Source organism: Ixodes scapularis, unplaced genomic scaffold (assembly GCF_016920785.2).
Source record: "Ixodes scapularis isolate PalLabHiFi unplaced genomic scaffold, ASM1692078v2 PGA_scaffold8__174_contigs__length_109621045, whole genome shotgun sequence".
Taxonomy (NCBI): Eukaryota; Metazoa; Arthropoda; class Arachnida; order Ixodida; family Ixodidae; genus Ixodes; species Ixodes scapularis.
Genome location: NW_024609883.1, coordinates 82,566,815 through 82,577,510, shown reverse-complemented (window position 1 = coordinate 82,577,510; position 10,696 = coordinate 82,566,815). Strand labels below are relative to the sequence as shown.

The 10,696-nt window shown below is 49.2% G+C and overlaps 1 pseudogene; it reads left to right on the top strand.

The window, feature by feature from the left end:
- The first annotated feature begins 4,330 nt into the window (after window positions 1-4,330).
- On the top strand, window positions 4,331-6,405 carry LOC120843164 (annotated as a pseudogene).
- Window positions 6,406-10,696: the final 4,291 nt, after the last annotated feature.

Here is a 10,696-nt window from a genome sequence, read left to right as displayed (position 1 = left end):
TGCCTCGTCTGGCATCACCACCAGGTGTTCGTGGTAACGGTACGGGCCAACCCTACACAACCCGTTCGGGGAGACAAGTGATCGCTCCCAAGAGACTCGATCTGTAAGACTATGTTTTTTTCACAGCCAAAGTGTCCGGTGCATTCTCGAACATTCTTAAGGGGGGAGATGTTGTGGGCGGCGCTAGTGTCAAGTTCGGACACTTTCGGTAATTAGGTTGCGAACATTGTGCCCGCGTCTTCTGTAAAAAGCCATGGCCTCATGACATAAACATGCTTTTTGGTTCCCGGCTCTCGACTGTCTGTACGCTCAGTTGCTTGCTTGCCGTCGCTGGTGGGCCATGCAGTCTGACCGCCGGCCACAGCCCGGCACGACAGTATCAAAAAATGCAAGCGCCGAAGCCCAGTGACCGCGCAAGGGTACACAACATTTTGCCTGCCAGCAGTCCTCGAAAAGATCCTGGGAAGGCGACCAAGTACTGGCTTGATGGAAATCTTGCTGCGTTCCGAACACGTTGGAAGAAAAAAGATGTGCCTGCCCTAAATGGCGCCTCCTCGCCACGAAACAAGCGTGTCGACGTTTCGTTCGCATCTCTTGAAAACGCCGTGAAATGCGCAGCATGACTAAGGGCTTCAGAAACCGTCCTTATCCAGGCACACTTCTTAAAAGCCGCACGACGCTCACCTGCGCGAGAGCCCTGAACCGACTAAATCCCTGGCGAAACGTTTGCTAAGCCCGAGGGAAATTTTGGCCTCGTTTTTGACCTTGTTCAGAATCTGGTCTATTTTTTCTTTGTGACTCCGACAACGCATTAGCCCGATTTGCCCAACAAGACATTCGATTTTCTTGAACGCACTTCAGTTAAATGCATCACCCATCCGCGCTGCTGCCCAGACTTTGAACCATGATACTTCCTTCTGTTCTCGGCGATGAAAAAGAAATTCCGAGGACAGGATTTTCAATTCCTGTAGACGCTGTCAGAGACTTACAAGAGCACTTCAACAAAGTTCCTTGGTGATTGGCTTAGATTTTTAGAAGGTTGGGTCGTTCTGTGCAATGTCAGGGACGATACTTCGAAAAGGATACTCTTTCAGTCAGTGACGAGTCTGAAAACGTTTTAGTGACCCTCGCACAAATGTTGTTACAGTAGAGCGGAGCCAACGTTTCATATCCCACGACTGTCTTTTATTTTATTTTATTTCATCATTCTAGCAAACGAACACAAAGCAACTAAAATCAATGGATCTAGCAAGTTATATAAGATTGTCGACTTAATAGTCTTCCAGTCCCCGAAGCCTCCCTTACCTTCTCTAACCCTAGTGTGCCCAAACGATTATAGTCGACCATTGTCTTTTATAAGTCTCCGACGGTGCCGCCTAGATCTCATCCCTCTTATCGAAAGCGATGTTTCCGATAAGAAATCCCGAAGTCGGAGGCTCCAATCAAGCCACCGAATCGCCCGTTTCACGAAAAAAAAAGAAAGTGCCAATTGAGAACACTCCGCCATTTTGCCGACATTTCGCTTGGCTATATCTATTTGATCTTAAAAAAAGCCAGAACCAATCCGCCTCCAATATATATATTCGCGTTTGATTTTGCTCTCAATCGATAAGATACGCGATTGAAGTTTGCCTTTTTCCTTTTGCCTCGAAAGGTTCCCCTAATGCTGAAGGGAGACGCTTTGAAAAATCACCTAGCCCTACTTTTTTTTTTTTTGGAGGTAAATGGTAGCCATTATTTAGCAGCCCTAACTCTTATGGCTTTTCGTTTGCTCGTATCTGTTTTGTTTTATGCGCTCAAGGTATCGGACCAAAACAAAATTTAATCTTGGTGCCTCTAACTCTAACACAAATGCATTAAATGTGATATTGCCTTCTTGGAAGTACACACATATAAGCGCGCACACAAATACACGAGAGCTAATAACATTTAATCAATTGCTTCTACTTTTGTGTCATCTGTAAAACTTACCGTATAGCTTCTGTAATAGAGACCCGCCTGCTACTGCAAACATCCGGATATAGCCAGACCTTCCGCCACCAAACTTTTTTATTTTTTTGAACAGTCAATTCAGAGTTAATTTTAGCCGAGTTCCGGGGTGTCTATAGCTTCCCTTATTATTCTTTCCCTTTTTTAATACGCAATTTTAAAAGATGCCATAATATATTACCTTTGGGCGTAAACCACGTTTGGGTTTATTTATCTCATGTCCGTCTTGCGGGGCGACCTTCAATTTTCCAACGCCCGTCAAAACATCCATTTTCTTCCCAACGAAGTTCACTGCTTCGGAAGGTAAACCTTCCGAAGCAATGAACTTGGAAAAAAAAAAAGAAGGAAAACGCCAAGGTGTGGCTTCTAAAAGGATGGCTAGGGAAGATTAGATTCAATTTATAACATCACTGTAATCTCTCAAAATGATATTTTTTAGGGGGTTACAGTTGGATAGAAAGTTGCCACTAAAATGAGCAGTGCGTTGCCGGTAACGAGATATAAACATCATTATCCTCTTCCGGAAAAAAAGGAAAGAAATTCGACTGGCCTAGACATTTAATCAAATGCAATATAAGCGTCCAATAAAACTAGATTTCTTTTTTTTTAGCAAGCAGCTTTTTTATTATTGGAATGATAGACAATGAAGCACGTGGCGAATGCATTTAGGATGTACGTATAAAATATTTTTTCTTCATCCACGCACTTATATCTTATAGTAACACATTTTGGCGTTAAGTTGGTTCAAGTCATAAGAAAATAAATGCAGGAGCGTTGAATCACCTCCTTTGAACTTCCGCCGCTCATAAGATATGCCCCGCAAAACGCCTCCTCGCCTATTATATGGTGGATCTTCTATAGCTCAAACGATATGCGGATGCAAATGCTTTTGAAGCGAATTGAATTGAATTGGTTTTGTTTAGACATTAGGTCCAGGCCAAGAGGGCGAAAGGCAGATTGATTCTGCCTGACGTGGCCCTATCACCCGTTTACACTGCTCAGCAGGCGAAAACGAAATAAGAAACATTAAAGAAGTACAAGAAGGCACAATAGCACATAAACAACAATCAACACAGCATATTTTGTACACAGCTTATACAATCGATAACGCACTTCATAACACTTTGGAAATAAATGAACCAAGTAATAGAGCTCATACCTAATGAAAATACAATCTAAAAGTCTTTACTCAAAGTGACATTACAGAAGGTACCGCTTTATACTATATTTAAAGTTGCGTTTTGATGCACAAACCGAGTTTATTTACCTAACGGCTGGACGTTTATTTAAGAAATCAGGTGTCAAGTATGCTAATCGGTGATGTCCATAATTCGCACTAGACCTAGGTATTCTATAGGGCCGTGTCGACGATTGTATTGGGTATTACTAGGAAAACCTGCTTCGAAAGAAAAACAAAAGAAAAACGGGTGGGGTCACTAATTATGTCGGTGTAGATATGCATTGAAAGTTTAAGAGGGAATAGGTGACAAATGATGAGAAAACTGTGTTTAAAAATTAACTGTACTGCGTGGTCAGTACGCTGAAAGTTTTCTATGCAACGTATTGCTTTTTTGTGTGTCTGTTTTTGATTTTTGCAAAAGAAACAACCTATTAATATTTAATTTAGTTGTTGAGCCCCAGAAAGTAATGGAGATGAGAGTAAAGTTCAACTGACGTTTTATAAATGTATCACTAAAGTGAGTGTCTCGAGAATTTTTTACAAAGGTGTCTTTGGGTGGGACATTTATTATATTCAAATTTCATGAGTGTATGTTTTCCGGAAAACAAAATTAAACCCCTCAAAAAAACTTTTTTTTTAAGTTTAGGGAAGAAAACGGTGGAAAACCGTCTGGTTCACGCTGCTACTCACAAATGGCATTACACAAAGCAAAGAAAAAAAAAAAAGACATGTATGTTTTTAGGTTTAAATTGTTTCCCCTTGAAACCAAGTTCTAACGCTCTGTATAAAATTGCCCTATGGTCCATGCGATGCCTAAAAACATCTTGCTGAAAATTTTCATCACACTCACCTTTATTGGGGAGGAAGAAGAAAACAAGGAAACAGGGTCCGCAGGACATCGGCTCCTGCTTTAATTCCAACTTATTCAGTGCTAAATAATCAATATAGTTCTAAAACTGGTACCCGAGTGCGGGCGAAGGTGTGGGTTATCGGCGGACACCCAAATTTTCCTAAGTGGTGCGTGACATTTCCAAGGTACGTGGACTTTGTTCTCGGGGCGGCGGGAATCCCCGCTAAGCCTAACATAGGCCGAGCACAAGTACGGCCGCTGGCGGCGACCCGCCGGCCGCTAGGCCTAACCCGTCGGTGATCATGTTCGAAATGATGGACGAGACAACGACGGCCACGTCAACAGGAGAGGCTGTAGCTCCATCGCTACGAGTCGGCAACGTCGACGGGCGCACGTTCATCGAGGTTCCCGGAGAGCGTATCGAACCGGAAGAGGTCGAGGGATGGAAGGTCTCTGGCAAGCGAATCAAGGAGATCACGAACGGCACAGAAAGCCGTGAGTTCGCTGCAACCAACCGGTCGTCCAGGCCCAGAACTAGGGCCAAATACGCCAAGAAAGTCGCATCGGCAATCACGAAAGGGGCACGGATGCCAGTAAGCATGCCGAAGGAGGATATCAAGATAGTGGTCAGGCCACGTGGCGGCCTCAATATAGCAAAGATGGGAGGCCCGGCTGCCATGGCGGCGGTCACAAGGGCGGCGAAGGTCACAAGGGAGGAGGCTGGCGAGGATACCGTCGGCATAAATACGCAGCAGAACATTATAGTGATTAGCACCCCAGACGAGCGGCGAGCTACGAGATACGCTAAAATGACGTCCATGAGCGAGGGAGGCAAGACGTATGATGTCAGCGCCTATAGAACGGCACCTGACGGAACAGTCAAGGGAGTCATTCGAGGCATAAACATAGAAGAGACGGCGGAGGATATCACGGAAAATATAGTGAATACGAACAACCCCACGGCAGTGGAGGCGCATAGAATCGGAGAGACGACCGCGGTCGTAGTGCTCTTCGCGGGGCAGAAGGTACCGCATTACATCAAGTACGGCATAGTTTTGATCAAGTGTGGATTATATCGCAAGCATTTCGATGTTTGCAAGACGTGCGGTAAACTGGGACATAGACGAGACGTGTGCCCGAATCCCGGAAACAAGTCCTGCTTCGGCTGCGGCATGGCGAACCCGGAGGAAGGGCACGAGCTAAAATGTCAACCGCAATGCAAGCTATGCGGGGGCCCACATCCAACAGGGGAGAGGGGCTGTAAAAACAAATACAAGATGCCATACATAGTTAAGCGACGCCAATGGGAGCGCAAAGCGGAGGCCGCGGAGCAGCAAGTGGTAGCCGCAGACTTTCCACCGTTTAGGTCGCGCTCCATCGAGAATCCGCGCAGCGTATCAAGACGACGAGCCGACAGTCGGAGAAGGGAAGTCAGTAAGGAAGGCAGAAGCAACAGTCACCGCCGCGACGTAGCACGGCCGAGGGAGGGAACTTCCTGGGCAGACGCTGTCAAGACAACTAGGTCCGAGAGCAAGTAACCCAGTGTGAATAGTTATTACGAGAAGAAGAGGCAGGAGGACCTGGCAGCGATGAAATCCCTCAAGGACGAAAACGACAAGCTCAAGCGCAGAATCTCGGAGCAGGATGATATAATCAAGGAAATCAATGCGAAGCTGGCAATCTTGATTGGGGAGCGACAGCAACAGGCACCACAACCCGTACCAGAAAAGACGACGGAGACCATAGTCGAGGACGAATCAGAGACCGAAGTGGACACCAGAGCCGATAGGCCAACGGAACCAGCCCCCAAGAGGAGGGCCATAGAAAGCATCAGGGATCGAAAGATCATGGATAAGCTCAAGAGACACGATGAAAGATTGGACAGAATGGAGGAAATCTGCAAGGACACTAGCGAGCGCCTCACATCGCTCGAGAAGAACATGCAGAGTATGTTGGCGCAACTACAGGTACAGTTACAAGCACAAATACAAGCGCAGATACAGAGCATGGAAATCGGCATCATTACCAAACTCCAACAATCATGGACGGGACAGGGCGTGCAGCAACAACCACTCCGCCAGTAAAAGGCCTCCTAGTCTGGCACTGGAACTGTAACGGTTTTGCACACAAGAAAGCGGTACTACAACAGCACTTGCAGAAAGTAGATAGGAAACCAGATGTGATCATGGTACAGGAATCTAATGCCACGGAGACACCCAAGCTCGCGGGATACCGATCGCACAACAGGCCTCCGGATACCTGCGAAACGCCCAAGGGGAAGGGTAGGGGAGTCTGTATCTTCGTACGAAAGGGTATCACATTCGTAGAGCACGAAATACTAGAAAAGAGCACCATAGAACACTGCACGGTGGAGGTTATCACGGGAAGGAAGAGAAAAGAGAGTACCTTCCTAGTTAATGTGTACAGCAAGCCAGCTCACACGCAACAGAAATTCAAAGCACTGTTTCATAGAGCATGTAGGATAGCGGGAGGAAACATGCTGATGGTATGCGGCGACTTTAACGCAGCGAACCAAGTGTGGGGGTACCGCAAGACAACGGCCAAGGGAAGAGACTTATTGCAGGACGCGCTGGACGCAGGGTTGAGTCTCGTCACAGATCCCGAACAACCCACTCGAACGGGAACATCGGTTTCCCGGGACACCACCCCGGACCTCACCTTCGTCAAAGTGGCGGGGAGGAAGAGAGAGGTCACTTGGAACAACACGGGCTATGACCTAGGAAGTGATCACTACATACTAGAAGTCCTCATCCCGCTGGAGGGGAAAGGTGGTAACACTGAGAAGAGAAAGCACCGCGTCACAGATTGGGACGCCTTCAGGACGGCACTCACTAGCTGGCAATCAGAAATCACGGATATCGATCAATGGGCGGATAACGTTAATAGGACGATGGAGGGAGCCACGAAGGAGATAGAAACGGACGAGAGTATAGACAGAGTGGACAGCAGATTAGCTCACCTACTGGAAGCTAAGCAGTCAATCAAAGCAAGATGGAAGGGTCAGCGCACAAACAGAAAACTACGGAAGAAGATCGCGGAACTCAATCAGTGTATAGAAGGCCATTGCAGGCTACTCTGCGAGCAGCAGTGGACCGAGGTATGCAACGAGGCGGACGGTCAAATGAACAAGAGCAGGACCTGGAGCATGCTCAGACATCTCCTCGACGAGACTAAGACTAAGGGGTATCAGCACGACAACCTTGCGAGGATCCTACACAAGGCCATTAGCAAGGAAGGGGAAGTCGAGATCAAGAGGCGTCTGGACGAGAAGTATCTACCGTCCACTCCTACGACGGAACACCTGGAGTACCAGGGTACCGACAACGCGACCTTGGACAAGGACATTGCAACGTGGGAAGTCAGAGCAGCCATGCAAAAACTCAACAGCAGATCGGCAGCCGGTCCTGACCGAGTTACTAACAAGGCGATCAAGAACCTCAGCGAGGCGGCTATCGAGAATATCACGAAGTACTACAACAAGTGTTGGCGAGAAGGGAAACTACCAAAGCAGTGGAAGACGGCCAAAACGATCCTCATCCCCAAGCCGGGCAAGCAACCCAGTGTAGAGAACCTCAGGCCGATCTCACTTACGTCGTGCGTCGGCAAACTTCTCGAGCACGTACTGCTGGACAGATGGCAACGATATCTGGAGGAGTCGGGCCTCTACCCGGACTCCATCATCGGGTTCCGGAATAAGCTGGGGACACAAGACGCAATGATTCTCCTGAAGAATGAAATCATAGACGTACCACTTAGCATAGGTGACAACAGGGCCATCCTGGGGCTGGACCTACAGAGCGCCTTCGATAAGGTGAGCCACTCTGCCATCCTTGCCCAGGTCTCAAAACTTAACATGGGTAGGCGATCCTACGATTATATCAGGGACTTTCTAACTGGACGAACCACTAGAATCTGTGCGGGGGACTTACAACTAGACGAGAAAGATTTAGGCAGCGTCGGAACTCCACAGGGGTCGGTGATCTCCCCACTGCTCTTCAATCTTGTCATGATAGGGGTGGCTAACCGATTACAGGAAGTTAGGGACGTCAGACACACCATTTATGCTGACGATATCACATTATGGGTCAAAGGAGGCAGCGATGGTCACATAGAAAACCAATTGCAGGAAGCGGTCGAGGCCATAGAGGAACACCTAGAAGGGTCCGGGCTCGTTTGCTCCCCGACAAAATCAGAACTGCTAGTGTTACCACCTAAAAGGGCAGGCAGGAGAAGAAAGGACGCGCCGATCACGGTGGAGAGACCTAAGATCACGGTCAAGACGGCGGGCGGGCGGATAATCCCGGAGGTCGACAAGATCAGGGTGCTCGGTTTGCTACTCGAGCGGAACAGAGTAAATGGAGAAACAATCACTAAGCTCAACACCAAGGTCATGTCTGCTACGAAGCTCTTACGGAGGATATCCAATAGGAAAGATGGCATGAAGGAAGAAAGTTTAATCACGTTAGTGCAATCCTTTGCGATCAGCCACATTGCGTACGTGGCTGCCTTCCACAAATGGACTACAGGGGAACGAAACAAAATAGACGCCCTCATCCGCAAGGTATACAAGATTGCACTGGGACTCCCAGGCAACGTGAGCACACAGAAACTCATGGAGCTGGGGGTAAACAACACACTGGAGGAGATTGCAGAAGCTCAACGGTCGGCGCACCTGGAGCGCCTCTCCGGCACGAAGACGGGGAGGAAGATCCTACAGGACCTTGGCATAAATCCTAATGGCAGCGGCTCGGCGGCTACCGAACCCGTTCCGAGCAGCTTAATGACCGGAATCAGAGTATGTCCAATACCGCGGAACATGAACCCCACGCACAACGCGGAAAGAAGAGCAGCGAGGGCGGGTGCTCTCGTGGATAGGCACGCGGAAGACGAGGGAGCCGTCTACGTAGATGCGGCTGAATATCAAGACCGCGTCGAGGCGTACACAGCAGTAGTGGTGAGCGCCTCGACGGGAGCAGTCAAAACGGCGGCCAGCACCCGCACCAGGGACACGCATCAAGCAGAGGAGGTGGCCATTGCCTTGGCCATCGCCGACCCCGGCTGCAAGACGGTGCTAAGTGACTCAAGGACGGCGGTGTTGAGTTACGCTAAGGGCAGAGTATGCAGTGCGGCAGCCCGCATTTTGCGGGCCGCCGAAGAAGCAGGGCGACAAGGGGCGGTGGTGATCAAGTGGTTTCCGGCCCACATGGGCAATGATGTGTCGGGGCGGGGCAACACCAACCACAACGAGACGGCCAACGCCGTGGCGCGAGGACTCAGCAACCGCGCGACGGCAAACGTGGCCCCCTCGGAGGGCGGTGCGTGGTATAGTTCCAAGGACCGGATGACTACGTACAACGAGATTGCGAAGTGGTATAGGTTAAGTAGAAGAACTATGCCTCCCCCTCACTCTGGACTCAAGCGGGGGGAGGCTGTGATCTTTAGGCAACTACAAACAGGGTCCTTACTAACACCAGTGTTAGCTAAGTACATATACCCGGGACTTTACGCGGACGATACGTGTAGACTGTGCATGAAGGCTAGGGCCACCGCGGTGCACGTACTCTGGGACTGTGAGAAGAACCCGAGAGAGGCAACCGAGAAGACAACGATTCCCCCTCAGTTCGAGGCTGCGGCGAGGAGCTGTGACTTAGAGACTCAACGTAGGGCCGTCCAGCAGATCTCGGCTGCCCTGGAGAGGCAACGGGCAGACGATAGTAGGGGGGGTAAGGTAACGCCCGGAAAACCGGGCGGCTCTCCCTCCCGATCCCGGTTAGCTAAGGGGAATGCTGGGGGCCGGGGAGTAGAAGGCGCGAGATAGACGTGGGGGCCGCGTCGCGTTGTGGTCACCACCCCCTGCGCGGGGCGAGGTACCACCGACTGCTGGCATTCAAATAAAGTTTTTCCTCCTCCTCCTCCTCCTCACCTTTATTGGTTTATTTATACAATCTATCACGTGTAGTGAATTCGCACGATTGACTTCACCGGATGTATCGGCCTCGGTCGGACTTGGGGTGAACAGAGCACTTCCGAATCCCATTCGCCGTAGGGAGGGCAAAGCTATGACGTCACACTATGAGAAAGAGTGCCGGTGTTGCAGCCACTCTCTTCCCCTTCCGCTGGCCTTCTTAGCTACGGTCAGAACAACGCGAGCAAGTATAAGGTCTGTAGACGGTTCCCATATAAAGATATGGTTTTAAAAATGTAATTTAAAAGCGAGTTATCGCGCTGACATATTCACAGCCGCTCGCCAACTATAGTTCCTGGAAGCTGAGGGTCGCAGCCTCTTTTCGGAACCAGGACGACTTTTCCGCACCTCCAGTCACGAGAAATCGCTTCCGTTCCAGAGACAATGCCATTGAATGTTTGTGCCAGTTGATTTCTATAACCTTTCCCCAGAGCTTTGCGCACGGTTGCTGGTATCTCGTCTAAGCCCTGTGCAGTATTGCTGTTGATTTGAGCCAGCGCGCGTATCACTGACACTCTGCCGATCGTTGCACTGTTAATATCGTTCGGTGTACATCCCGCACTCCGCTGGGGTGTGGTGATCTTGAAGTGGTACTGCTCCTAGAGGCAAGAAAAGTTCTATCATGTAATCTGTAAGGTATTGTCAGCTGGACAGAATCAGTGCCCTCTCTGAAAAGCTTTATTAAAGAATA